The sequence below is a fragment of the Pongo pygmaeus genome, chromosome X, assembly GCF_028885625.2.
Source record: "Pongo pygmaeus isolate AG05252 chromosome X, NHGRI_mPonPyg2-v2.0_pri, whole genome shotgun sequence".
Taxonomy (NCBI): domain Eukaryota; kingdom Metazoa; phylum Chordata; class Mammalia; order Primates; family Hominidae; genus Pongo; species Pongo pygmaeus.
In genome coordinates this window covers 25,594,626-25,622,018 of record NC_072396.2, presented here as the reverse complement: position 1 = coordinate 25,622,018, position 27,393 = coordinate 25,594,626, and positions in this window count along the sequence as shown.

Here is a 27,393-nt window from a genome sequence, read left to right as displayed (position 1 = left end):
TATGAAGCAGCAATAGTAATAATAATAATCAACATGACAGTGATTTTTATTGAGCATCTACTATGTGCCAGGTACTTTGTTTTTAATGCTTAACTAGCATAATGTTTAGAGATGATGGGGGCCTGGCAGTATGTCATGGAGAAGGACACTAAGAGCTATGCAAAAACTTCAGTGCACTGGCTGCCTCAACTGAAGGCAGCAACCTTAAAAGTGTCATTTGATTCACACTTTTATTGTGAGATGTTCAGATATGCTTTCCATTTGTTGGATTCCTAATGTAATAACAATGTCAATACATCAATAACAACATAATAATTGCTGCCATTTCTTGAACACTCAAAAGCCAGGGAAATTGCCTCATTTTATTCTCAAAACAACCCTGAGAGGGTGCTACAATGTGCCGCATTTTCCAAGTGAAGAAACTTGGGCTCAGTGAGGTCCTGGGGCTAGTAAATAATGGCATCAGTTTTGGGGCCCAACTGTCTATACATTTCCCCTTCACTAACCTGTGTCTATCAATCAAGTAGCCGAAAATGAATGATATTACATAGAACGACCTAAAGTAGGGACTCTTAATCTGGGGCCATAACTTCAGGGGTTCTGCTAAACCCTGAAATTAAATGTCTGAACCATGTATATATGTGAATTTGGTGAGGGGGTTATTTATCTCTTCTCTTAGTCTTAAAAGATTCCCTGATTCCAAATAAGGCTAAAACCCTAATTAAAATGAAGGCCACACTAGAAAATATAATACCCCAGTTCAAACTGGGTATTAACAGATGGAGGCATGAAATGCCTCAATATGTGTAATTATGGCTGGCTGTTCATCTGCACCTGCCTCTAAAACTCACTGCATCAAGAAAGAGCCCATTTCTTTATCCACATAATGGCCTTACACAAAGCATAGCTGGGTTTGTTCAGAGTGAAGTTAAACCTGCTTTGCACCAGTTACAGGGCGAGCTGTGCTGTGTCTTGGCCCAGCAGAAAATCCAGGATGAACCCAGGGATTGTTCATGCACAGTAGCTTGGAAATAGAAGGGTGAATGCATGGCTGCTGCAGATTTCCTCTAGGCTCATTTTTCTACAGACAGGGAGTAGATTCCGATTCTGATCCAAATAAAAATTAGATCATTTATTCCATTTCTGAAAACCTGGCAGGAAAACGTTTGTTTAGACACATTCATGAGGCAAACTGAATATTTTCAAAATATAAATTTGAGGCAGATTTCCGAGTCTTGTGTGAGCCCGTGACTTGATCTTGCTTTTCAACCTCATTGCAGAATAAGCCACTGACCACCTGCAGTCATTGCTTTCTCCTGTCCACACTGACTGGAAGGTGTTTGCTGATAATGTTGGAAGAACTCAAGTTCTTGTTGGAAACTCATCTCAGTGAAAAAGGCAAATGCTAGACCTTTTCCTGAAGAAAAGTGGGGAGAGGAGACTGTTGTGTCTTTATTTAGGCACAAGCAAGAAGGAAGGGGCCAAATAACAAACACCAGCTAAGCTCTTTTCTCCCTCCTGCCTGGTGAAGAGCTCATGTGAGTTTGAGATACAGGTAGGCTCATGTATTGCCCACAGAAGGATGATTCAGTGAGCCACACCCAGACTCATCATTATGTCATCCTCTTAAACAGCAGACACGTTCCCTCCAAATGCATTGTTCATGACAGTGCACTGGCAGTGTGGGAGGATGGGTGCTCTTACTCCTCCTCAGGACTGAAATCCCAAATGTCATCTAAGAAGATGCAGAGGAAAACACCACACCCTCTTCTACACCTTTCCGCTTGCCTGGATTTTTAATATCTTCACACAGATTGAGCATGGTGGTGAGCAGTAGTAAGAACTTACTAAGTCCATGTTGAGTGGGTAACTCATACAGTTCACTATACGAATTACTTTGAGCTATTCAACCTTATGTTCAAGCTATTCTAAATTTTAGTGTTCCTAAATATGCTCTAAAAATGAAAACTCTTGTAAAACCCCTTACCTCACTTCAGATTATCTAAACTGTGGGGAAAAGATAAAAATTACACTCCACTAACCCCAAGACCCTTTTCTAATGGAGGCCTTCTATGGTAGTTTGGATTACTGTTCCCAACTTTGTATTCCCTCCCTGTAACAGGAGTATAAACCCACAGCCTTTGCCATTTGACTTCGCAATAGAATTTTCAAAGTCCAATTGACTTTAGGCCTACCCTTGTGACTTGTTTTGACCAATAGAACGTAAATAGAAGTGACAGCGTATCTGTTATGAGCAGAAGTTTTAAGAGGCACGGCAAGCTTCTACCAGCAACTATTATGCTTCTGTCATTTACCATGCAAAAAGCACGTCTCGGATAACTGCTGTTTTTTTTAGCATGGCCCCCACATACATGAAGCAGACCTGAATCAAGCCCAAAGCCTGATTTGTTATTGCAGCTAAAGCTAATATATCTTCCAAATCCAATGCATCAACAAATTATTCTGTAAATTATAAACCATAAGGCTTCATAAAGGGGTAGGACACTTGTCCATCTCTGCTCCTAACATACAACCAACAAAAAGAGGTACCCTTATCAAAATACCCAGTGCTATGTCAGTTCATTTGAAAATAGCATTCTATTTCATCCCCCTGTGTGACTTCAGGGAAAGTATCCCTGGCAGTCATTTCAAAATTGTTAGCTTAAATTTTTCTCCTTTAAACCTATATAGAAAAGAAAGTTAACAACAGTTTTATTTCTAGAAGTCTTTTGATACACTCGATTAGGGTGGCTTACAATCCCCATCACTAAAGCTTACCAGTCTTTTATTTACCTCACTCTGTATATGAGAAATTTATAGCTGTTGTAGTCAGTCCTGAAATAAGTATACAGTGTAAGGATGCTATATATTACCAGCTGATCAAAGGAAGACAAAGAAACAAATAAAAGGCAAGAAATGACTGAAGCTCCCAATAAGACAAATGATTTGATAACACGAGAAATGGAGCAGAGAATGCCAAGTCTTGATGGTGACTTTTCAGAGCCTTCGTAACTCCATATGTTCTTCATTATATTAACCTGTTGTCATATTTATCAGTCTCTGAGTTTCCCCTTTTTCCTCCATTTTTGTTTCTCTATTTCTTTTACAGAAGATTCAATAATGTTGAGCTGCTTTCACCTTAAGAAGCTATAAATGTTGGATTCTGTTTAGTTCCTGGTATAATTGGGAACAATTGAATTTGAACAGCAATTTGGTTTTCACATCTTTTATTTATTAAAGTTCTTTGAAATATAGAAAGTAAAAGGGCAAAAACATTTTTACATAATATACAAAATGTCAAAAACAGAAAAAAAAATGAAGATGAAGAAAAAATAGAAATAGGCCAGGCGTGGTGGCTCACGTCTGTAATCCCAGCATTCTGGGAGGCCGAGGCAGGCAGATCATCTGAGGTCAGGAGTTCAAGACCAGCCTGGACAACATGGTGAAACCCTGTCTCTACTAAAAATATAAAAATTAGCCGGGCATATTGGCCGCACCTGTAGTCCCAGCTACTCAGGAGGCTGAGGCACGAGAATCGCTTGAACCTGAGAGGCGGAGGTTGTGGTGAGCCGAAATCGCACCACTGTACTCCAGCCTGGGCAACAGAGCAAGACCCTATCTCAAAAAAAATAGAAATAGAATAAAAATATGAGTTTAATTCTATCTAGAGATTTTCAGTTTTTATGTCTGTTTATGACTAATGTATATTTCTTATCTGAAGAAATGTTAGTCCATAAATATGATTGACAGAGGGTTTATCTATTTAATAAATAGACCCAGTGATTATGTAACTAATGTTCAGAAAGAAGGAAAGTGTTTGCTTTAGTCTCCACTTAAAATGTAAGAACAGCAAAGGAGTAGATATCCTGAATTGCTGCAGTCCTATATATAAATGGTTGGGCATCGACATAGGGGAAATTATTACTTGCTCTGTTCCTGGCACACAAAGGTATGTTCAGGTTGTTATGAGTGCACTTATCTGTGCGTTATAACATACTTCAATAAAAAGGGCTTTTATAAAAAATAAAACTAGGGAACAAATAAAAAACTAATGCCTGGTCATTTTCTTCCCTGGGGTTTAATAGACAATGTACTTATGAACTAACTAACAGTGCTCAAAAACAAAAGAATTTCCAAAAAAGAAAAAAAATGCAGAAAGTTTAATAATTCACTATTTAGAAAATCCTTCCTGCACATACAGTTCCCTCTTGTGTACAAACAGATGGAAACAGTGGTGTGTATTATCCAAGGCATATACAGTTTTTGCCATCTCTTACCAGGTTTGGAAATCCTAGAGTGGCTCTTTCCTCCTGGGCACGATATCTGCAACCCTAGTTACTCTTCTTGGTGGTTCAGGAATCAGATTCTCAAGTCAAAGTGTGAAGGTTCAATTCCCAGCTCCATCATGTCAAAGCTATACAACCATGGGCAGGTATATAGCTAATTATATACCTCAGCTTTGTCAGCGATTAAACGGGAATAATAATAGTACCTACTTCAGGAGATTATTGCAAAGAATTATGTACCCAGCATCTAGGAAGTGTTCAATACATATTCATTATCATCATAACTTCTATGGTAACGGTTCAATATAAAATACATAAATAATCACGAGAAGAAGAAATAGCACCTAAATCTTCCCAAATTGACATTTCTATAAAAATAAAAAATAGATGGCTGAAGTGTTCATAGGGAGAGTGTATTGATGTTTGCAACTTACTTTAAAATGTACCAAAAAATAAACTGAATTGATGAATGAGTAGCAGGATCAATAGATGGACAGATGTGTGATAAAATAAATATGCTGAAATGTTCATTGTAGAATCTAGGTGATGGCTATGTGGATGTTCATAGGACAATTTTTCAATTTTTCTGTATATAAATGCTGGAACAACACAAAAAATCTGAAAAAAGTAAATGGCATAAATATTTAAATTCTGTATAATTACTAAGTATAAGGAGAGATGCTGTACTGTACAACTTCAAGTGAAATATGAACATCTAATTATGGATGTGTTATCTTTCCAGACTTAAGTAATGAACTTCAGTTTTCCTTTCTAATTTCAGGAAAACCTTTACTCACCCTAAATTCGTCTATCTTGTTAGGCGGTCCAATGAATGCTTCCTTCTCATTCTGTTTATAAGCAGATTTTGTGTTCAGTGCCTTCTTACACAAAATGGTAAGAGCTATGAACCCTACCCTGGCTTATTTTGCCTCCAAGAAAGTAAGAGAAGGAATGTGGGAGCCTTTCTTTTTTCATAGCCCAATGGGGCCGGGTGCATTGGCTCACGCCTGTAATCCCAGCATTTTGGGAGGCCAAGGTGAGCAGATCACAAGGTCAGGAATTCGAGACCAGCCTGGCCAACATGGTGAAACCCCATCTCTACAAAAATACAAAAATTAGCCAGGCGTGGTGGCGGGTGCCTCTAATCCCAGCTACTCAGGAAGCTGAGGCACGGGAATCGCTTGAACCCGGGAGGCAGAGGTTGCAATGAGCCAAGATCACACCATTGCACTCCAGCCTGGGCAACAGAATGAGATTCTGTCACACACACAAAAATAATAATAATAAACATATATATATATAGCCCAATAGGCATGATCCAATTATCCCAGAGAACCAATCTATTTATATTTTATCCATCCTCAAATTAGGCAAATTCTAAGGCTATTCAAATGCAAGAGTACATTAATTCTCCATAAAGAAATGTGGGCCAGGCGCTGTGGCTCACGCCTGTAATTCCAGCACTTTGGGAGGTCAAGGTGGGTGGATCACGAGGTGAGGAGTTCAAGACCAGCCTGGCCAACATAGTGAAACCCCATCTCTACTAAAAATACAAAAAATCAGCCGGGCGTGATGGCGCCTGTAATCCCAGCTACTCAGGAGGCTGAGGCAGAAAAATTGCTTGAACCCGGGAGGCAGAGGTTGCAGTGAGCGGAGATGGTGCCACTGCACTCCAGCCTGGGTGACAGTGCAAGACTCCATCTCAAAAAAAAAAAAAGAAAAGAAATGTGGGGGGGGGTTGTCCTACTAATTATGAGTTATCCCTTTTTGTAAGGAGCTTTTTGTTTGGCCCATTATTGCCTGGACCAACAAAAGAAGAGAAATCTCTGGCAGATACAGTTGGTTTGCCTCACCAACAGCTCTCGCCTAACTTTGTTGATTGGCTCATAAGACCATCTACAGGCCAAAATTAAAATAGGGGCATGATGGAACCCAAGGAAGTTGTACTTGACTTCCCATTTCTCCTAGTTAAAATTAAGTGATTGAAAGCTGAAAATGCATAATAATTTATATCACTTGTAGATGCCGTGGCAGTTGTAAAACATATCTAAAAATTCTTTGACTACCTCCCACCAAGAGATCCTAAAACTTAAAGAGATGGGATCTAGGTACGAGACATGAAAGAGAGGCTGAGAAAGTGACTCTGATTTTTCCAACATTTATAGTAAAAAATCTGCGAGGGATAAAAGGTTGGGAATGGCTCCCAGGTAGTCAACCAGAACAGTCTGCCACAAATATCTTTATAATAAATACAAAAGCAAATGACTATCTTATTGGTAGAGGGATAAGGAAGAGCATAGATATATTTTGCTAATTGCCTACCAGAAGATCATTTTAAGGGCTAGTAATTTATTAACACATGAAAACAATTCCTAGAAATTGAAATAAAATTACTGTAGTATAAATAATATAATCAACTTTTAATTTTTTTCTTTTTTTTTTTTTTTTGAGATAGAGTCTTGCTCTGTCGCCCAGACTAGAGTGCAATGGTGCGATCTCAGCTCACTGCAACCTCTGCTTCCCAGGCTCAAGCGATTCTCCTGTCTCAGCCTCCCAAGTAGCTGGGATTACAGGCACCTGCCACCACACCCAACTAATGTTTGTATTTTTAGTGGAGACAGGGTTTCACCATGTTAGCCAGGCTGGGCTCGAACTGCTGACCACAAATGATCTGCCTACCTCGGCCTCCCAAAGTGCTGGGATTATAGGTGTGAGCTACCATGCCCAGTCAACTTTTTCTTACTTTACATAATTCTTGACTGTTTTTTATTATGACACTCTGACATCAATGCCTCTCCCTATCTATAATTCTTGTTTTTGTTTTGTTTTATTTGTTTTAATCGAGGTACACCATACATACAGTATAGAATGTACTCTAATATCAAGTGTGCAGCTCGATACATTTTGACATATGTACACACCAGGGTTGCCGCCAGCAAACCAAGATACAGGCTACTTCTAGCACCCAGAAGGTTCTCTCACGCCCCCTCTCTCAGTCAATACTCACCCTTAAAGATAATCACTATTCTGACTTCTATCATCATATATTAGTTTTGCCTCTTCTTGAACTTGTATCAATGAATCATATAGTCTGTAAGAGGTTAGTTTGTTGGTTTATGCTCTTTGGTTTTGACTGAGTAGTATTTCATTGTATGTATCTATTATAAATTATTTATCCATTCTCCTATTCATGGCCATTTAGGTTGTTTCCAATGTGGGACTATTATGAATAAGACCACTATAAATATTACTGTAACGCATTTCTTTTGGTGGATATGTGCACTCATTTCTCTTGGGTGGACACAGAAGTGGAATTTCTAGATCACAGGGCAGGTATATGTTCAGCTTTAGTAAATACTGCTGAGCCACTCTGCAAAGTAGCTATATTCCCCTATTTGTTTGCAGTTTCCAAGAGAAGGAATTAATATGCTCCCCAGTGCTACCTCTTCTCATCACTCCAGTACCTTCAAAGAGAAGTCTAATAACACATGGTCTTTCCTCTATGACCCACATCATTCTTCCAGCCTTTCTTTGTTGCTCTAGCTACTAAGACCAGCTTACAAGAACCTACACTGAGTACTTATGGCTCTCTCATGGCTTAATAAAATCTAAGCAGACAAATGCAAATGATGTTTAGGTCTGTTTTAATTCTGTCTTATTTCAGGAACTTCAGTAACTTTTTTTTTCCTTCGGTTCATGTCTTTGTGGTTTAAAGAGGCGAATGCAACTAAACTATGGGCGCGTGGTGAAAATAAATGAGTAAAATTCTTTAGGCTTCCTGGGGACAGGAAGGAGGATGGGAGGAAACTGTAATAGAAATGTAATCATTATTGTAATCGGCCTGCAGTGCTATGAATAAGTCATAATTATCTCACAATCTGAGTTATTGCAGTGATGCTTTCTATTGCCATGTCAACATGTGCATGTACGTATCAAGAAGACCCACGGAGCTGCTGCAATGCTGAATTCTCCAATCCCTGTTCTACATGCATGTTGATCTCGTGCTCCAGGAAAATGTTCAGAACCCGCAGGATTCTGGAGGCAGCCTTGCTCACACCATCCTCATCTTTCCCTATTCAGATCCCTACTGCTTTCTTGTGTGGAAACCATCACAGCATTCAACTGTAATAATGACCTATTTATATAGTATTAGATGGGGGCCTATTTCTGACATTTGTGCAGGTGTGTTCTTAATTTAAACTTACACAAATCCCAGAAAAACGTCATATTCTCCTGGATATGGATGTTCCCAACCTCATCTTCACTCCTTTCTTCTGAGTTACCAGAGAATATTCTCCTCCACAGAAAAGAAAAGAAAACTGGAGAGGTATGATAATGGGAATAAAATCTGAAAAACTTTTGTGTTCATGAAATGGACTGTTTTCAGTGTGCTAAATTGGATGCTGGAAGTTTCATTCTGGGCTAGCTATTTTGATGTTCCCAGAATTTTATTTTTTTTTTGGTAAAAGACATTAAGGCATAATGCTAAACCAAAGATGTGTATGGTGATTTCTGACAGATTGGGTGGTCCCTGGGATCAAAGGTCAGATGCTCTGTCTCTTCAGCATCAAAACTTCGTCTGACACATGGTCCTTACTGGGCTCCAGACCAATTAAATGAGTCTCTGGAGGGGTCAGACCTGGGCATTAGTAGGTGTCTCAAGCTCCCCAGGTGATTCTAATGTATAGCCAGATATGAGAACCACTGCAGTCCCACCTGCCCTGCACTGTGAACAATAAGAAAAAGGCAGCATTACCTACATTGTGATAGCCACATTCAAAATATCACCAATGTGATCTGCTTCCTTCTAAAATGCACTGATCAAAGGACAGGGTGAAGTGAAACACTAACTTTCACTGAAGCAAAACAGAACAGATTGAACACTAATGCATTTCACCAAAGTTACATTTCATCCAAACAAAGTGAGAGAGGAAACAAAACAAGGATAATCAGGAAGAGAATGGCAGTGGCAGGCAGAGCAGCCAAGCAGACTGCTCACAGGGGATATAACAGAAATTATCAGGGCTCATCCCAGTGCTCACCACCTTCTCAAAGTATGAAGGTTCTGGCCAGATGCGGTGTCTCACGCCTGTAATCTCAGCACTTTGGGAGGCCAAGGCAGGTGGATCATGAGGTCAGGAGATAGAAACCATCCTGGCTAACCTGGTGAAACCCCGTTTCTACTAAAAATACAAAAAATTGGCCGGGCGTGGTGGCGGGCACCTGTAATCCCAGCTACTCGGGAGGCTGAGGCAGGAGAATGGCATGAACCCAGGAGGCGGAGCTTGCAGTGAGCCGAGATCGCGCCACTGCACTCCAGCCTGGGCGACAGAGCGAGACTCCGTTTCAAAAAAAAAAACAAAGTGTGAAGGTTTTGATGTGCTGACTTGGAAGAGCTCCGATCTAGGCTACTTAACCAGAGCATGCACCCTGATCAGTCTGAGACCATGCGTCTTGAGACACCACCACAGCCCCTGAAACAAAAGAGTTTATTTATGTGCATGTTAATATGCTTTTTTAATAAAGTGAGAGGGGATTGAGCCCAGATAGAGGCAGGAATGAGAGGTGAAGGGAAAATGGAGAACATCTTGGTACTAGTTATCCAATGGGCCTCAGCAGCAGAGCTTGAGTTCCAGTCAAGAGAAGAAGTGCAGGCCAAAACTGAAAGGACCATTTTCATTAGAGATCCTATGAGTTATGACTTGGGGGTAACAAAAGAAATTCTTAGGTATCTCTGGTGACAAGGCACAACCCAGAGCTGGGGAATGGGTGGTCTCTGTACTCTGTAAAGCCTTACCATGGCTCCGAGGATGAGTGCCTCTGTGAGCATCAAAACAGCACTTTTGGTGTTCTCACAAAAAGCATCAGAGGCAAGGCAGTGGCAACCAGAGGCACCATCAAGCAGCATGATGAACAAAAGCCATCGACTAGGAGGACTTGGAGAGTGAGAGAAACAGGATGGCTGACCCTGCACGATGGTTCGTGAGCACTTGCAAGCCTCCCTCTAATGACTAACAGAAATCCTTTTGGGGAGAAAGGGACTTTATGAAGGCTGGAAGTCCCTCATGAGCTAGGAAATCTGGATGCTTACTGTTCATGCAAGTCCATCAGTATCTGAAGTGAGACCCAGGCATGTTCACATCACAGTAATTTATTGTGCGATATTGAAAATAGGCCTGTCAAGCGTATGAATACTCTTAAATTTTCTCATTTTGGATACATTAATAAATACTTGTGAAAAAAAAAAGAAAGCTGTATAGCAAGGGAGGTCATTTTGTAAAATTACTCAGGCTGGCATCAAACAATTTGTACCTCGTGTCTTAAGGAAATTGATTTTTCTCTTTCACTATACTTAGTGTAAACTTCTGGATTGATTGCCAAACAAGTCATAAAGTATTCCCCCACCCAAGATCCATTAGCAAAGATGACAAAATTAGAACACAGTAGATGAAAAGAAAAAGGTATCTTAAGGGGTGGGGGATAAATTATTGCTATTCTCTTGAGCACATTCCTACCATTCAAGAAAGCTAAACAGTGAGTAGAACTGGAATGACTCATAGAAGGAGTGAAAAAGATCCAAGATCCAGAGGCAACAAAACGTTCTTGATAAACTCCTTGTCTTTCATTGTTAGGATTTCAGTTCTCATAATTTATGCCACTCGCTTTGGGCTCTAGTTGTTACCCAAGCACAGTGGACTCTGCCAGACAGATAAAAAATGTGGCCTTGGCCAGGCACAGTGGCTCACGCCTATAATCCCAGCATTTTGGGAGTGCGAGGCGGGCGGACCACTAGGTCAGGAGATTGAGACCATCCTGGCTAACATGGTGAAACCCTGTCTCTACTAAAAAATACAAAAAAATTAGCCGGGCATGGTGGAGGGCGCCTGTAGTCCCAGCTACTCGGGAGACTGAGGCAGAAGAGTGGCGTGAACCTGGGAGGCAGAGCTTGCAGTGAGCCCAGATCGCGCCACTGCACTCCAGCCTGGGTGACAGAGCGAGATTCCATCTCAAAAAATAAAAAAATAAATGTGGCCTCACAGAGTGAATCCTGAGGGACTAATCAGCTGATAAAATGCTAGCAAACCACAGCAGGTTAGAGAGCAAATTCCAGACAGTGAGCCTGACTCTCAGGCCTCCACTTAATAATTTCCACTAAATACAATTTAGACAAACTCACACTTGTGGTGTTCTGAACAGAGCCATCAATGCCACCATTGAAAAAAAAAAAAAAAAAGCCAAAGCCTCCTGTGATAGTTAATAGTGAGTGTCAACTTGAGTGGATTGAAGGATGCAAAGTATTATTCCTGGGTGTGTCTGTGAGGGTCTTGTTAGAGGAGATTAACATTTGAATCAGTGGGCTGGGAGAATCAGACCCACCCTCAGTCTGAGTGGGCACCATCTATTCGGCTGCCAGTGTGGCTAGAATAAAGCAGGCAGAGGAACATGGAAGGACTAGACTGGCTGAGTCTTCTGGCCTTCATCTTTCTCCTGTGCTAGATGCTTCCCGCCCTCGAACATCGGACTCCAAGTTCTTCAGCTTTGGGACTCTTGGACTTACATCAGTGATTTGCCAGGGGCTCTCAGGCCCTTGGCCACAGACTGAAGGCTGTGCTGTCAGCTTCGCTACTTTTGAGGTTTTGGAACTCGGACTGGCTTCCTGGTGCCTCAACTAGCAGATGGCCTGTTGTGGGACTTCACCTTGTGATCGTGTGAGTCAATTCTCCTAATAAACTCCACTTCATATATACATCTATCCTATTAGTTCTGTCCCTTTAGAGAACCCTGACTAAGATACCTCCCCCAGCTTATGGAAGTTAAAGATAAAAGAGGGAAAAAAGTTTTTTTTTTTTCTACTGAGTTTCCGTTTTACTCTCTCCCTCTTTGAAGACATAGATATTTTATAATTTTAGGCACTTGATCATAGCAGAAGAAAGAACTGTCCATTTTTTTAAAAAGTCACAGTCATGAGAAGATACAAATAAACAACCAAAGCTTTATTCCTATATTATACTTGGGATCTAGACCATAAGACCATTTTGTAGGCAAAACTACTTTTATACCTGGTTGTCAGCATGCCTCGATAATTAGAATCATTTGGATGAGGTCCAAGACAGAACTCCACACCCAATTCTATTTTAATATTCAGAACACTAGAGAAGGGCCAATTTGTTTCCCAAAACAAAGATAAGAGCCACCCAGGGGCTCTACTTTCTAAATGAAAATCATATTTAATAACCCCCGGCATCATTTGTAGGGACCAAAACATTGCTGCTATCCCATTGAGATTTACATTAGGGACAGCAGCAAATGGGAAGTCACAGTACGGCTTTGTCATTAGCTGAGTTTATGCCCAAAATACTGAGACAGAGCTCTCAAATCGAGGATAGGGAGTATTGCTAAGGCTCAAGATCCAAAAAGGGCCTCTCTCTCTCTGCCCCAAATCCAAATGTCAGACAAGAAAAAAAAAGAGGACCAGGCTGTGACCCATGTAAGGAAGAGGCAGAAGTCTATAAATATGCTGCATGTGCTCTGTGGAGGAAGAGTAAGAAGAAAGAGTGAAGTGTGCCAATGATCATGCTGATAGTGGGAAATCTGCCATGTCAAGCTGACAGACCCAGATAAAGGGGCTGGGGGAAGTAAGGCTTAGGCATGAGGGTTTGAATTCTGAGTTTCCCAATTAACAGCAACTTTGCCAAGTTACTTCTCCCAAGCCTCTGTTTCATCACCTGTAAAATGAAGCTGATAATAGCACCTACCTCATATGGTTTAAATGAGTTAAAGTACAGAACTGTGCCTGGTACAAGGCAGTTTCTGTGGGCTATTATTATTTACAATTTTTTCAGATGGTTTGCAATTATTACCTGTAAAGCCAGAAATGGATTACAGATTAAAAAGAGGACATTTTAAACAAAAACCCAGTGATGGGAGTGATAAGATTGATTGGGTTGGAGATGAACAACAAAAAATAGCATATTGGAATCAAATGAATCTTTCTCTAGCAACTGGCAGTACATAAAATGAAAATAATGTACCTAAAATGCTCTCACGATGTCATTTAAAGGCAGAATAAAATGGTGGCTGAATTTGTTATAGCACTAAGCTTTTATCATGTTAAAACGGTGCACAAGTCATCAGCATAGTTGAAGCAGTGAAATTTTTCAAAATAGTTCTGCAGTCCTTGCCAAGTTACAGCATCATTTTGAAACAACTCACAGTGAGCATAAAAATAAGGCTCTAAGTTCTTTCAGTATAAATTAAACAGCTTAATGTTATTGGAAAAATTATGCAAACAAAATTTAAACCTGATTATATAAGTACACATAGGATCTTTCAATGCAAGATGCCAAAATGCACATATAGAAAAGCATATTAGAAAAAAGTAGACAATTCAATAGAAAAATGGGCAAAAGACTTGATCAGACACTTCAAAAAAGTGGATATCCAAATGAGTGTAATAAATGCAGGGAAAGAGCCCCACTTAGCCATCAAGGAAATGCAAATTAAAACTATAATGCCATATTACCACACATCTATAGAATAGCTAAAATCAAAAAGACAGACAATACCAAGTGCTGACAAGGATGTGGGACAACTAAAACTTTTTCTACATTGCTGGAGGAAGAGTAAATTGGTTCAAACACTTCGGAAAACTGTCAATATCTATTAAAGTTGAACATAAGCATTCCCTATAAGGCTGCAATTCCATGCCTAGTTTCATACCCAACTGAAATGCATGCAAATATCCACTGAAAGGTGTATACAAGAATGTTTAACACTATTCATAATACCCCAAAATGTAAGACAACCAAATATCCATCAACAGGAGAATGGGTAAGAAGAGTGTAGAATACGTGCACAATGGAATGCTGTATAGTAAGGAGAATAAATTAACTACAACTACGCAAAACCACCTGACGAATCTCACGAACAAAATGTTGAGAAAAAGAATCCAGCTACAGAAGAGCATGTACTGTATGATTCCATTTATATAAAGTTGAAAAGCAGGCAAAGCTAATCTGTGGTGGTAGAAATCGGGATAGTGGTCACTCCCAGAGGACAGTGACCAAGGCAACACAAAGGGCATCTGGGGTTCTGGTTATGCTGGTTTGTTCATTTTAGGAAAATTCATCCATCTTTTCAATTATAATTTGTGTGCTTTTCTGTATATAGAGCACATTTCAATAAAAATGTTGCATGTTTAAGTGTTTAGTAAACCGTGATCTATGGGTATTGCAATACAAATGTAAATTCCATAAAGGGAAGAGACATTTGTCTCTTTTATTCATTGATGTACCCCAAGCACCTAGAATAGTGCTTGATAAATAGTAGGTGCTCAACTGATATTTTCTGAATGAATGATAGATAAGCAAACTGCTGCAAACATATCAGTAGTACTATTATCTGAAACAGCTGAAATAGGATCCAAGAGTCTACATATCTTATGAATCTGTTCAAGGGCATATGTTATGTCAAGTCTGCAATTCATCAGCACAAGTGAATGGATTTGTGTACTTGTCCTTTTTGCCTGTTTTTATGTATATGTTCTTCCACATGACTATGAGGAAGGCTTCTGGTATATAAACACTTATCACTTATTCAACAGGAACACAGTCTTCAAGTATGTTGATAAGTTTTAATTTATGACCCAAAAGTCAATAATAAAGTGGTAAGCACTTTACTGAATAAATTGGAGAAATAGCAACTTGTATCAATGCTGGCTCCACAATGCTTTCAACTACAGTAGTTCTTATTCTATTTAGACAAGCTCTAAGCATTAGTGTGATGTCAGCATTTTTCAAAATAAGGTTGAATGATGCCAGGCAAATTGTCAATTTTATTAAGGAGCATTCCTTAAATTGCAAACTTGTCAGAACTTTTTATAATTATATGGCAGCAAGTGTCATAATTTCCATTTTATACTGGAGGCCAATGGCTGTCTCAAGGGAAGGTGCTAATACTAATTCTTAAAATAAAACATGAAATCAATATGCTTTTATAAAGAAATTTGTTGCAGAGACAAATTTCCATTTTCTTCTTCTTCCTTTAATAATGAAACACTTTCCAAGACCAGCCTGGCCAACATAGCAAGACCTTATCTCTATAGACAAATTTAAAAATTAAAAAATTAGCCAGTTATGGTGGCATGTGCCTGTAGTCCCAGCTACTTGGGAGGCTGAGGTGAGAAGATCACTTGAGCCTGGGAGCTCAAGGCTACAGTGAGCCATGATCAAGCCACTACACTCCAGCCTGGGAAACAGAATGAGACCCTGTCTCAAAACAACAAGAATAATAATAATAATAATAATAATAATAATGAAACACTTGAGTTTTAGTTTGACCAAAAACCATCTAGCCAAAGATTACATGTCCTGGCCTCTCTTGAAGTCAGGTGTGATCACGTGACAAAGTTCTAGGGATTGGGATGTGAGTGGAAATCTTATGTGCCTCTCCTGGGTCATGCCTGTAAAAGGAATGAGTGTGGTATCCTGCTGTCCCTTTCCATCTTCCAACTTGCTAGAGTGTGAACTCATAACCATCCTAGACCATGACCAGCAAGTCACGTGTTGAGGCTGGCAATACAACAAGACAGAATGTGCCTGGACCTCTGAACGACCTAATGAAGCAAAGCCATCCTCCCAGCCCTGGACTGCCTTCCTCGGGATTATTACATGAAACAGAAGTAACTCCTATTTTGTTTAAGCCAAAACATTGTAGAGTCTCTTTGTTATCGCAGCCTACATTAAACCCTAATGAATACGAACTCTGCTAACTAAAACATCTCTGAAATAGAACATAGTACACTCATTTATACAGCTTTGTTTCTCATTTCTCTACTCCCTGAAGGTGGTAGGCAGAAAAACAGCCCCCAAAATTTCCATGTCCTAATCTCTGGAACTTGTAAATGTCACCCTACATGGCAAGAGAGGCTTTGCAGATGTAATTGCGGATCTTGAGATGGGGAGATGATCCTGCATTATCCAGGTGGGCCCAATGCAATCACAAGGGTTCTTAGAGGGAGGCAGGAGAGTCAGAGTGAGAGGTGATGTGAGAACAGAAGCAGATGTTGGAATGATGTACTCTGAAGATGGAGGAAGGGGCCACGAGCCAAGGAATGCAGGTGGCCTCTAGAAGCTGGAAAAGGCAAGGAGACTCATTCTCCCTTAGAGCCTGCAGAAAGACCACAGCCCTGGTGACACTTTGACTTTGGCCCCTTAAAGTTCGGGTCAGACTTCTGACCCCCCCGCGAACTGTAAATGTGTGTTATTTTTAGCCATTAAGTTTGTGGTAAGTTTTTGCAGCAGTGACAGGAAATGAATATACTGAATGTGCTTCCACCACATGGATCTTGTTTCAGTTTTTCAAACACGTCAAGTTCTTTCAGGCTGTAGAATCACTGTCCATGCTACTCCCACTGTTTGAATGCTCTTTTCCCATATTATGGCAGGTTCCTTCTTGCCATGAGGACTCATCTTAAATGTCACCTCTTCAGAGAGGCCTTCGCTGCCCATCTCACCTAAAGCATTTATCCGTTATTCTTACAGTAGACTGTTATTTTCTATTATAAAAACCCATGGTTTAAAATTATTTAGTTGTCTGTTTATTTATTTACTATTCATCAACCCTAGTAAACTGTGAGTTCCATGAAGCCAAGGATTACGTATGTTTTCTTCATTGTTTGTGAATTGTGGACCTGATATGAGCTGTCCCATAAATATTTGTTGACTAGATATTTACTATTAGAAGGAATCATTTTGGCAATAGAGTTACGCTGTTACAAGAGTTACACTGTTGCAAGAGAGTTACACTGTTGCAAGTTTTAAAATTACAAATAAATGTTAAAAATGAAACTGAAACAAAGTATGAAGTCCTCAAAAAAAAAAAAACCCAAAATGTCTCTGATTGTTTTTAACATTTGAGAGAATATCTTACAAAAAAAAAGAACAATGAGAGGTCAAAAATTCCTTTAAATAGCATCAGAAATTGTATCATAAGATACAAATTTTAGCTGGCTAGAAATCCTTTCCAAATTGTACACATACGGGTTTAAAAAAAACAGAAAAGCTTTTAGGTATTACTAATGATTGACTTTGGAACTAAAATGTCTCATAATTTGCCTTATGTGATTATAGATGAGTTTACATTCAGATGAGTTATAACACTCCATGGCGAGCTATTACAAATTGTTACCATTTGCAACTATTTATCTGTATGAGTTAAAATTTTTTACATTATACAGCTAAAGCAAAATACAAAAGTAAATCGGCTACTGAAAGCACGATCTCAAAGAGATATTTGTATACCCGTGTTCATAGCAGCAGTACTCACAATAGCCAAAAGGTGGAAACAACCCAAGTATGGATCAATGTGTAGTTTACCCTCAAAAATGATTTTGTCAAGCTTATATAATAATCTAAACCCTTATGGATGTGGATGAAATAGCCAAATATCTACTTACAGTATTTAATTATTATTTATACATACTTATTTAATATCACATATAATATAAACTGAATGTTAATTTCAAAATATTTCTCTTTTCCCCCATTCACATTGCATAAAATAATGCTATCCTCATTCCTTACATGCTTGTGATCACCAGAATCATGTTCTGAGTCTTTTCACAGCGAGATTCTAGAATCTCCAGCTGGGTTAATGCATACACTTGGGAGTACAGTAAAGGCTTTCCAAGTGGTACACTGGTGACAGTTTTAAAAGAATCTGTCCCCAGATCCTCAAATTTATAGACTCTTTTCCCAAAACCGACCTCCTGAAAGTACATTTATGATACAGGAGCAGGTTCTCATGTCTGCCTCCCCTTTCATAGTCTCCCCTTTCTACCTTTACCACAGGATGTTGTACAAGCATGTAAAAATCTCCAGGGTGCCAAACAAAGGGTTGATTCCAAATACGGTACTGGCATCAGTGTCAAGAAGGTGAAAGACCTTAATGACTACATAACAAATTTTTTTGCACGTAAGGTGGTTTCTAAGTCTTTGCTTTCAACAAAATTGAAGGAAGACCAAATTGAGTTGTCAGCTAACAGATGATTAAAAATAATTTCTGATGATAGATTATCATGTGATTTTTGGCATCTAACTGGGAGAAAATTCAAAGACTTAAGTGACATAGCTATAAACAAAACTCTTTCCATTTCCAACTTTCTGTTTATATAAACAAGTTTTCTCAGAACTTCCATTTACAGAAAATGAAATAAGTGGCCGGGTGTGGTGGCACTTCGGAAGGCTAAGGCAGGAGGATGTCTTGAGGCCAGGAGTTCAAGACCAGTCTGGGCAACATAGCAAGACCCCGCTTCCACAAAAAAAGAAATTAGCTGGTCGTGCTGGTGCACACCTGTAGTCCCAGCTACTCAGGAGGCTGGGGTGGAAGGATTGCTTGAGCCTCAGAGATCAACGCTGCAGTGAGCAGCCTAGGTGACAGAGCAGGACTCTGTCTCTTAAAAAGAAGAGAGAGAGAGAGAGGGAGGGAGGGAGAGGAAGGAAGGAAGGAAGGAAGGAAGGAAGGAAGGAAGGAAGGAAGGAAGGAAGGAAGGAAGGAAGGAAGGAAGGAAACTAGTAATAGAACTGATGCCAAATGCAGTCTCATTCTGGCAATGAATAATATTTACTTTTAATACATTAATTAAGGAGAAAAGGTCTCATCTATCTCATTGAGAGATTCTTTTCCAATATAATTTTTTAAGTTTGACAAACATTTACTAAAATTTGTCAAATATTTGTAATTTGATCAATTGTATAATTTAATCCACTGTGTAACTCTATCTGGGATCAATTTGCTAACATGCCTTATGATCATGGGGAAAATTTTTTCACATTTCAAATACACACACGTGCACACATACAATTTGTTGCCAAGAAATATGATAGAGAGACTTCCCTGTGTTAGGATAAAATTCTGTGAGGAAAATGAAATATAATTATTATTACATAGAAAATTATAACAACACAAATTTTTAAAATAATTTGTGAGCTTTTTTAGGGGAAGATGGGTTTATTGAATCACTATAGAATTTAGATTTCCTTAAATAAATTTAAAGACTAACATAGCAGTTTTATTCTATTTTTTTCCAAGACTGGCAAGCATTTGAAACAGTTTTATTCTGAAATGTCAATATTTACAACATGCTAGAATTGCATCCTCTGTAACCACTTAACCTTGTGATTAAAACTTTAAATACCAATTTAAAGTATGAGAAAGTATATTGCTTTTCAAAATTCTTTCAGTGGCTTGACAAGTAATAAGTTTGAAGCCCACAGTTCTCTAGAGTCTGCATCTCCATCAAATCCATTCTGTCTGAGATACATAATTATTTGAACCTGTGTATGATGCTGTCACTAGAAATTTTATCCCAACTAAAAGTGTCCATCTCCGTAACATGAGAATATTGGATTTTTCATTCATCATGTACATGTATACTTAATTCTTTCTGCCCTAGAAAAAAAGATTATTTTTAAAGGGTTCATTTATAACATCATTCAATATTTGGCAATGTGAGGTCATATACCCAGGCCTAATTACTGAATCCGTGCTAAATTTTTTTGCCTCCATTCTACAAATTTTATCAGGTGACTTCTGTAGAAGCACCACGCACTAACCGATTGTGCCACTGGAGCTCCAAGGTGACTTCTATAAACATCCAAAACTCTCAGGAGTTAAGATCATTTCAAACTAATATGTCTTCCCCAAATAGAGGTCATCCCATAATGAAAGAGGTTTTATAAGAGCTCACATATAAAGTGATGCCTTCTTTTCTGAGGGATAATTTCAGTAGAAAGCCTCACTTATATATGGGCATATGTGGTACACCAAAATATAAATAGTGATAGTCTCTATTATTTTTGGTATCTTCCAAATGTTATAGAGTGAATATGTATTATGTTTATAACTAGAAAGAAGAATGTATTATTAAATAAGAAGAGCTAGCCTAATAGTAATGAGCACTCCATGACCCAGATTGTGATTACTAAATACTAATTCCCATTAAAAGGAACCAGGACTTTTTGGAGAAATAGCAAGGACAAGAAAAATGTGTAAGATGAGCCTGGATCACCCTGTTACGCCAGAAAGCAAAGAAACTATAATAATCCTGGTGCTGCATCAAAAGAACTAGGGCGCCAACTTGAAGAGTCCATTAACCAAATAGGGGATAATGGGAATATCAATAATAATAACAATGGAAATTAATTTAAATGCATCAAATATTTGAAAAATCCATGAGTTCATAAAATCACTTTAAAAAAACCCCAAAATTAAACTCTTGTTAATCACCTTTGTGGATGCAAAGGAACCAATTCACTTGTATAAAAACTAGTAAATAAAAGCAAAGAAACAAGCATTTATCTTGCCTTCTTTTAACAAAGTCTGCCTCAAAGTAACGAAATAATAAATAAGGGAAAGTTTCTATTCATAGAATTATTCCAGCTAACAATCAAAGAAGGAATGACAGAATTAGAATAACCTCTAATGAATTAATGGACCTAAACAATGATCATTAATTGCTGTTAACATCACAGAAAGAGAAACCACTGGATACTATGTGTCTCCCGTATACAACACTCCTTATGAAATATTCTTGCCAAAGAATCAAACCTGAATCTGAGCAAGCCTCTGTGTCTAACTACCAATTTATCAATTTATGGAAAATACAGGAAACAAAATAAGATGTTAAATGTCAACGTAGGGATGCAACTGGCAAAATCTAGACCCTGGAAAATTCTACAGGTCAAACAACCCAGATTCTTTAACAAATAAATAGGAAATTTTGAAAAGCTTAAAGGACTTGTAGATTAAAAGAGAAAAGAGATATTGAAAAATTGCAATGAATGGGCCATTTTTTTTTTAATTTCAACTTTTATTTTAGATACAGGGTGTGCATGTGCAGACTTGTTACATGGGAATACTGCGTGATGCTGAGGTTTGAGGTATGGACCCCATCACCCAGGTAGTGAGTGTAGTACCCAATAGATAGTTTTTCAACCCATGCCACCTCTAGTAGTCTGCAGTGTCTATTGTTCCCACGTTTATGTTCATGTGTGCTCAATGTTTAGCTCCCACTTATAAGTGAGAACATGTGGTATATGGCTTTCTGTTCCTGTGTTAATTCACTTAGGATAATGGCCTCCAGCTCCATCCTTGTTGCTGCAAATGATATCATTTCATTTTTGTAAATGGCTGCATAGTATTCCATGGTGTACATGTACCACATTTTCTTTATCCAATCTACCATTGATGGGCACCTGGGTTGATTCCATGTCTTAGCTATTGTGAATCGTGCAGCAATGAACATACAAGTGCATGTGTCTTTTTGGTAGAATGATTTACTTTCCTTTGTGTATATATCTAGTAATGGGACTGCTAGGTTGAATAGCAGCTCTGTTTTAAGTTCTTTGAGAAATCTCCAGACTGCTTTCTGGAGTGGTTGGACTAATTTACATTCGAATAGGCCTTATTTGAATCCTATTTCAAACAACCAGACTGTTAAAAACTAGGTTTATGGCACAATTGGGGAATTTTTTTTTTTTTTTTTTTTGACACAGTCTTACTCTGTCACCCAGGCTGGAGTGCCATGGTGCAGTCTCGGCTCACTGCAACCTCTGCTTCCCAGGTTCAAGCGATTCTCCTGCCTCAGCCTCATGAGTAGCTGGGATTATAGGCGCCCATCACCACGCCCGGCTAATTTTTGTATTTTTAGTAGAGCCAGGGTTTCATCATGTTAGCCAGGCTGGTCTCGAACTTCTGACCTCAACTGATCTGCCCACTTCAGCCTCCCAAAGTGCTGGGATTACAGGCATGAGCCACCACACCCGGCCACAAATGGGGAAATTTAAATATTGACTGGGTATGAGCTTATTTTAAGAAATTACTGTTGGCCAGGCACAGTGGCTCATGCTTGTAATCCCAGCACTTTGGTAGGCCAAGGCGGGTGGATCACTTGAGGTCAGGAGTTCCAGACCAGCCTGGGCAACATAGCAAAACCCTGTCTCTACTGAAAACACAAACACTAGCCAAGCATGTAAGCCCAGCTACTCGGGAGACAGAGGCAGAAGAATCACTTCAACCCAGAAGGTGGAGGTTGCAGTGAGCTGAGACTGAGCCATTGCACTCCAGCCTGGGTGATAGAGTGAGACTCTATCTCAAAAAAAAAAGAAGTTACTGTTTTGTAGGTATGATTATGGTATTGTGGTTATGTTCTAAAAAGAATTCTGTGGTACATACATACAATGGAATATTATTATTCAGCCTTACAAAGGGGTGAAATTCTGGTACATGCTACAACATGGAGGAATCTTAAAAACATGCGGCCGGGCATGGTAACTCACGCCTTTAATCCCAGCACTTTGGGAGGCCAAGGCGGGCAGATCACCTGAGGTCAGGAGTTTTAGACCAGCCTGGCCAACATAGTGAAACCCTGTCTCTATTAAAAATACAGAAATTAGCCAGAAGTGGTGGTGCACACCTGTAATCCCAGCTACTCAGGAGGCTGAGACAGGAGAATCATTTGAACTGGGGAGGCAGAGGTTGCAGTGAGCCGAGATTGCACCACTGCTCTCCAGCCTGGGTGACAGAGCAAGAATCCATCTATTTGTTTCTCAAGCATGAAATGATAGCCTACACACAATCTTTTCGTATTGTAGCCACTCTGTGATCTTTCAAAATGAAAATAAAGAGGTCTTGTCACTAGGTGTACAATCTGTTTTCCTTGACTTGAAATCTCATCTTTTTTTTCAAAGCGCATAAGGACTTTTTCTTTTTTTTTTTAATTATATTGAGTTTATTCATTGATTTCAGTCACTTGTATATCTTTTTTTTTTTTTTGAGTTAATTGGGCAATCTTCTATCTGCATGTGTGGCCAAGGATTTTTCATACTGTCTTATATTGGCTGGGAAAGTTGACTTCTGAGTTCCCTGACAAATCTGAGATTCTATGACTTTATTAATCATAACTATTAATAACTACAGGTTATATGTTAATAGTTATAGTGGTTATAATTATTAGTTATAATTACTATTTTGTGCAATAGATTCTCAGAATCTGAAGCACCATAGAGGTTAAAAGAGGTAATAGCCATCTTCCTGTCTATAACAGTCTCCTTTTCAACATCTTGGGAGTTAACAACAGCAACTACACGCTCTGCTCAAACACCTCCAACAAAATAGAACTCCCCAGGTCTCACAACCATTTTTACTGTACAGTGTTTTCCTGTCATAAGAAAAATAATTTGCATTCACTGTAATAATTTTAGAAAACAAAACCAAAATGTATAAAATAAAAATTAAAAATATCTGTAATACTAAAAAAAAAAGAATCCATCTAAAAAAATTATGCTAAGTGGAATAAGCCAAATGCAAAAATGACAAATATTGTATGATTCTATTTATAAGGTACCTAGAGTAGTCAAATCCATAGAGACAGAAAGTAGAATGGTAGGTGCCAGGGGCTGATGGGAGTGGGAGTGAAGCGTGTCGTTTAACAGGTCCACAGTTGTTGGGGATACTGAAAAACTTCTGGAGACTAATGGTGGTGATGGTAGCACAACAATGTGACCGTACTTAATGCCCTGAAATGTACACCTAAAAATGGTTAAAATGGTAAATTTTAATTTGTAAATATAGCCATCATTTTTTAAAAGTCCTCATCTTTTAGAGATGCAGATGTAGTGATGTCTGGGATTTGCTTCAAAATATTCAGGATGGGAAAGTGAATGAGGATAAGAATAAAGCAAGAGTTGATAACTGTTGAAGATAAGTGATGGATTCATGAAAATGTATTATGTTGGTGGTTCTACTTCGAGATGTGCTTGAAATTATCCATTAAAAAAAGGAAAAGGAGCTGGGCATGGTGGCACGTGCCTGTAGTGCCAGCTACTCAGGAGGCTAAGGCAGGAGGATCATTTGAGTCCAAGAGTTCTGGGTTGTAATGCACTGTGTCTATCAGGTGTTTGCACTAAGTTCAGCATCAATATAGTGACCTCCCAGGAGTGGGGGACCACCAGGCTGCCTATGAACCAGCCCAGGTTGGAAATGGAGCAGGTCAAAACTCCCACGCTGATCAGTATTGGGACTGTACCTGTGAATAGCCACTGCGCTCCAGCCTGGGCAACACAGTGAGACCCTGTCTCTAAAAATAATAATAAAAATAACAAAAAAGAAAGAAGAGGAGAAAGAAAAGGAGCAGACTGATTTATATTCTGTCATACATTGTCCAGGTCAGCCCATTGATGCCCTTCATTTTGAGTAACTCAGCCAATCTTGGATGGAACCTCAGCAGGTGAGGTATGGAATTAGTTATGCTGCTATCAGCCCAGGACCCAGAGTGACTACAGTTATAACTGGGAATACACAGCTCTCAACATTTCAGTTCTTCCCTAATCCTTCCAAGTAGTCACTCATACAACAGTACTTCTATCTCAATTTCTTGCTTTGTGCCCTATCTGTCTCCTGGAATACAAACCTATTCTAAAGCTGTCCACCTATCTGAGACCTTCACACCCTGTCTCCTCCCTGCTTTTTCCCTTATAATCTCAGCCTCTGTGTTCAATTTCTCCCTCAAGGAACAAATAATAAAAATATAATAAACACTTATGAAGTACTTATTGCATGCCAGGCATGGTTTCAAATGCATTACATATGTCAGCTCATTCAATCCTCACAATAGACCTATGATTCTAGTGCCATTTTAATCTCCACTTTGCAGATGAGGAAACTCAGGCACTGAGTGGTTTAAGTCCCATGCCCATGCTGACATACCACATGCCAAGGCAGTGGTAGAGCTGGGATTCAGACCCAGGTACAGTGGGCCCAGAGTCCTTGATTTTATCCCCATATTGGAGATCTATGTCTCTTTCAAATAGAACATTCATTTCACTTACTAACAAATCCAGCTTACTTCTCCCCTGCTAAATCCCTACCTAAGGCTCTTGAGTGCTTTATTTAAGGTCAGTGGCCCTGACGGTCAAGCAGCTGGAATTGGAAAAGTTGCAGCAGAGAAACCCTGCTGCTGATGACAGAAATTCTGGCTGCCTGAGAGCGTTGTGAATCCACGCTGTTTCATCCCCAGCCCCTCAGCTGGAGAAACAGGGTATGAGAGCTGGGAAGGCAATTTCTATCGTACACCAAATGATACAGGAAGTATTTGACACACCTGCAGAGTTCACTGTAATGGTATTTGACCCGTACTAAAAGTCTCTAATTTGAAGAGAGAAAATGAATATTTGTATGTTGAGGGCGACACAGAGAGGATACATTATAGTGTGACAGATGGAAATGGATTTACTAAGACATTAATAGTATCTAGACAGGTTTTCAAGCACACCTGGGAATACATTACTGACACATTACAGAAATACACTGATACACTTTTATTCCCATAGCAGGCAGAAAAACACTTTATCTTTTACAATTCAAAAGAAAACTGCACTCCAATGACACCCGAATCTATTAATTTTGTCTTCTGGGCTAAAACTCTCAATCTTTCTGAGTTTTGGGCATCATTGGTGAGGGGAAAGTATTTTGGGGAGGAAATTCACCAAGATCAAGTCTCTCTTTTGCTATCATTTCAATGTCATATGGCTAATAATATGTTAATCCTTCATAAATGTATTACATACACACAAAATACACATTCATCCATGTACATAAACATATATACATTTATACATACATACATATACATATATAAATCTCACTATTAAAATGTGAATTTCTCCTAAATGTATTATACATGTACATATACATACATTTTTATATACATTTGTGTATGCTTTTAATACTCTCCACCAGAATTCTAAGTAACTGAGTTAGGAGTGGAGGAAAATGATTTTGAAGTTCATGTGGAAGAATAAATCACTGAAAGTTGATTACCTGTATATTTTTAAAGTGAAAAATAGTGAAGTCTTATCTCAAGATTAAAAATTACTTTTAAAATACTAAAATAAAAACAGGATGGCATAGAAATAGATAAATCAGTAGAAGAAAATGGAGAGTTCAGAAATAAACCGAAACATATCTAAGAACTCACTACATGAGCAGAAATTCTGCAAAAATGGAATTCCTAAAAATTCACATTTCAACAAAGGTGGAATTTCAAATCTTTGCCAAAAGGATGAATTATTTAACATACAATGCTGATATCATCTCTAGCTATTCAAAAGGAACCAAAACTAGACTCTGTCATATCATGTAATAAAGAAAAATAGAGGCCGGGCATGGTGGCTCACGCCTGTAATCCCAGCACTTTGGGAGGCCGAGGAGGGCAGATCACCTGAGGTAGGGAGTTCAAGACCAGCCTGGCCAGCATGGTGAAACCGTCTCTACTAAAAATACAAAAAATAGCCGGGTGTGGTAGCAGGTGCCTGTAATCCCAGCTACTTGGGAAGCTAAGGCAGGAGAATCGCTTGAACCCAGGAGGCTGAGGTTGCAGTGAGCTGAGATCACACCATTGCACTCCAGCCTGGGCAACAGAGTGAGATTCCGTCTCAAAAAAAAAAAAGAAGAAAAGAAAAATATAGTAATAATAAAATAAAATTTAGGATAATTTTATATTATCTTAGTGTAGGGAGACTTTCTGAAACCAGACAGGCAACCCAGGAACCAGGAATCATAAAGGCAAAGACAGACATATGGGACTACATTTTTCAAATCTAAATTTTTTTATATAGCAAAAGAATCATAAGTAAGGTGAAATATTGGGGGGAAACAGGCAAAGAGTAATAATAGAAAAGGATATCTAAAGAGTAAAAAATTATATAATAGGCTGCACAGCCTCATTAGTACTCACAGACATGCAAAATACAATATAGGATTTTACCCATCAGACTTGGGGGGTGGGGATTAAAAGGTAATTATATCCAATAATGTTGAAGATTTGGGGAAACAAGCAGTCTCGCATACTGTTGATAGAAATGTTACCAATTTTTTGGGAATTTTGTAATGCCAAATACAATTTTTAAATGCCAAATGAATAAATAAATGTCAAAATTAAAAATTTACATGCTTCTTGACCCACATTGGGAAATCTATTCCACAGAAATACACACACCAATATTTCAGAACGCTTAAATTCAAGATTGTTCATGAAACAATTCAGTGG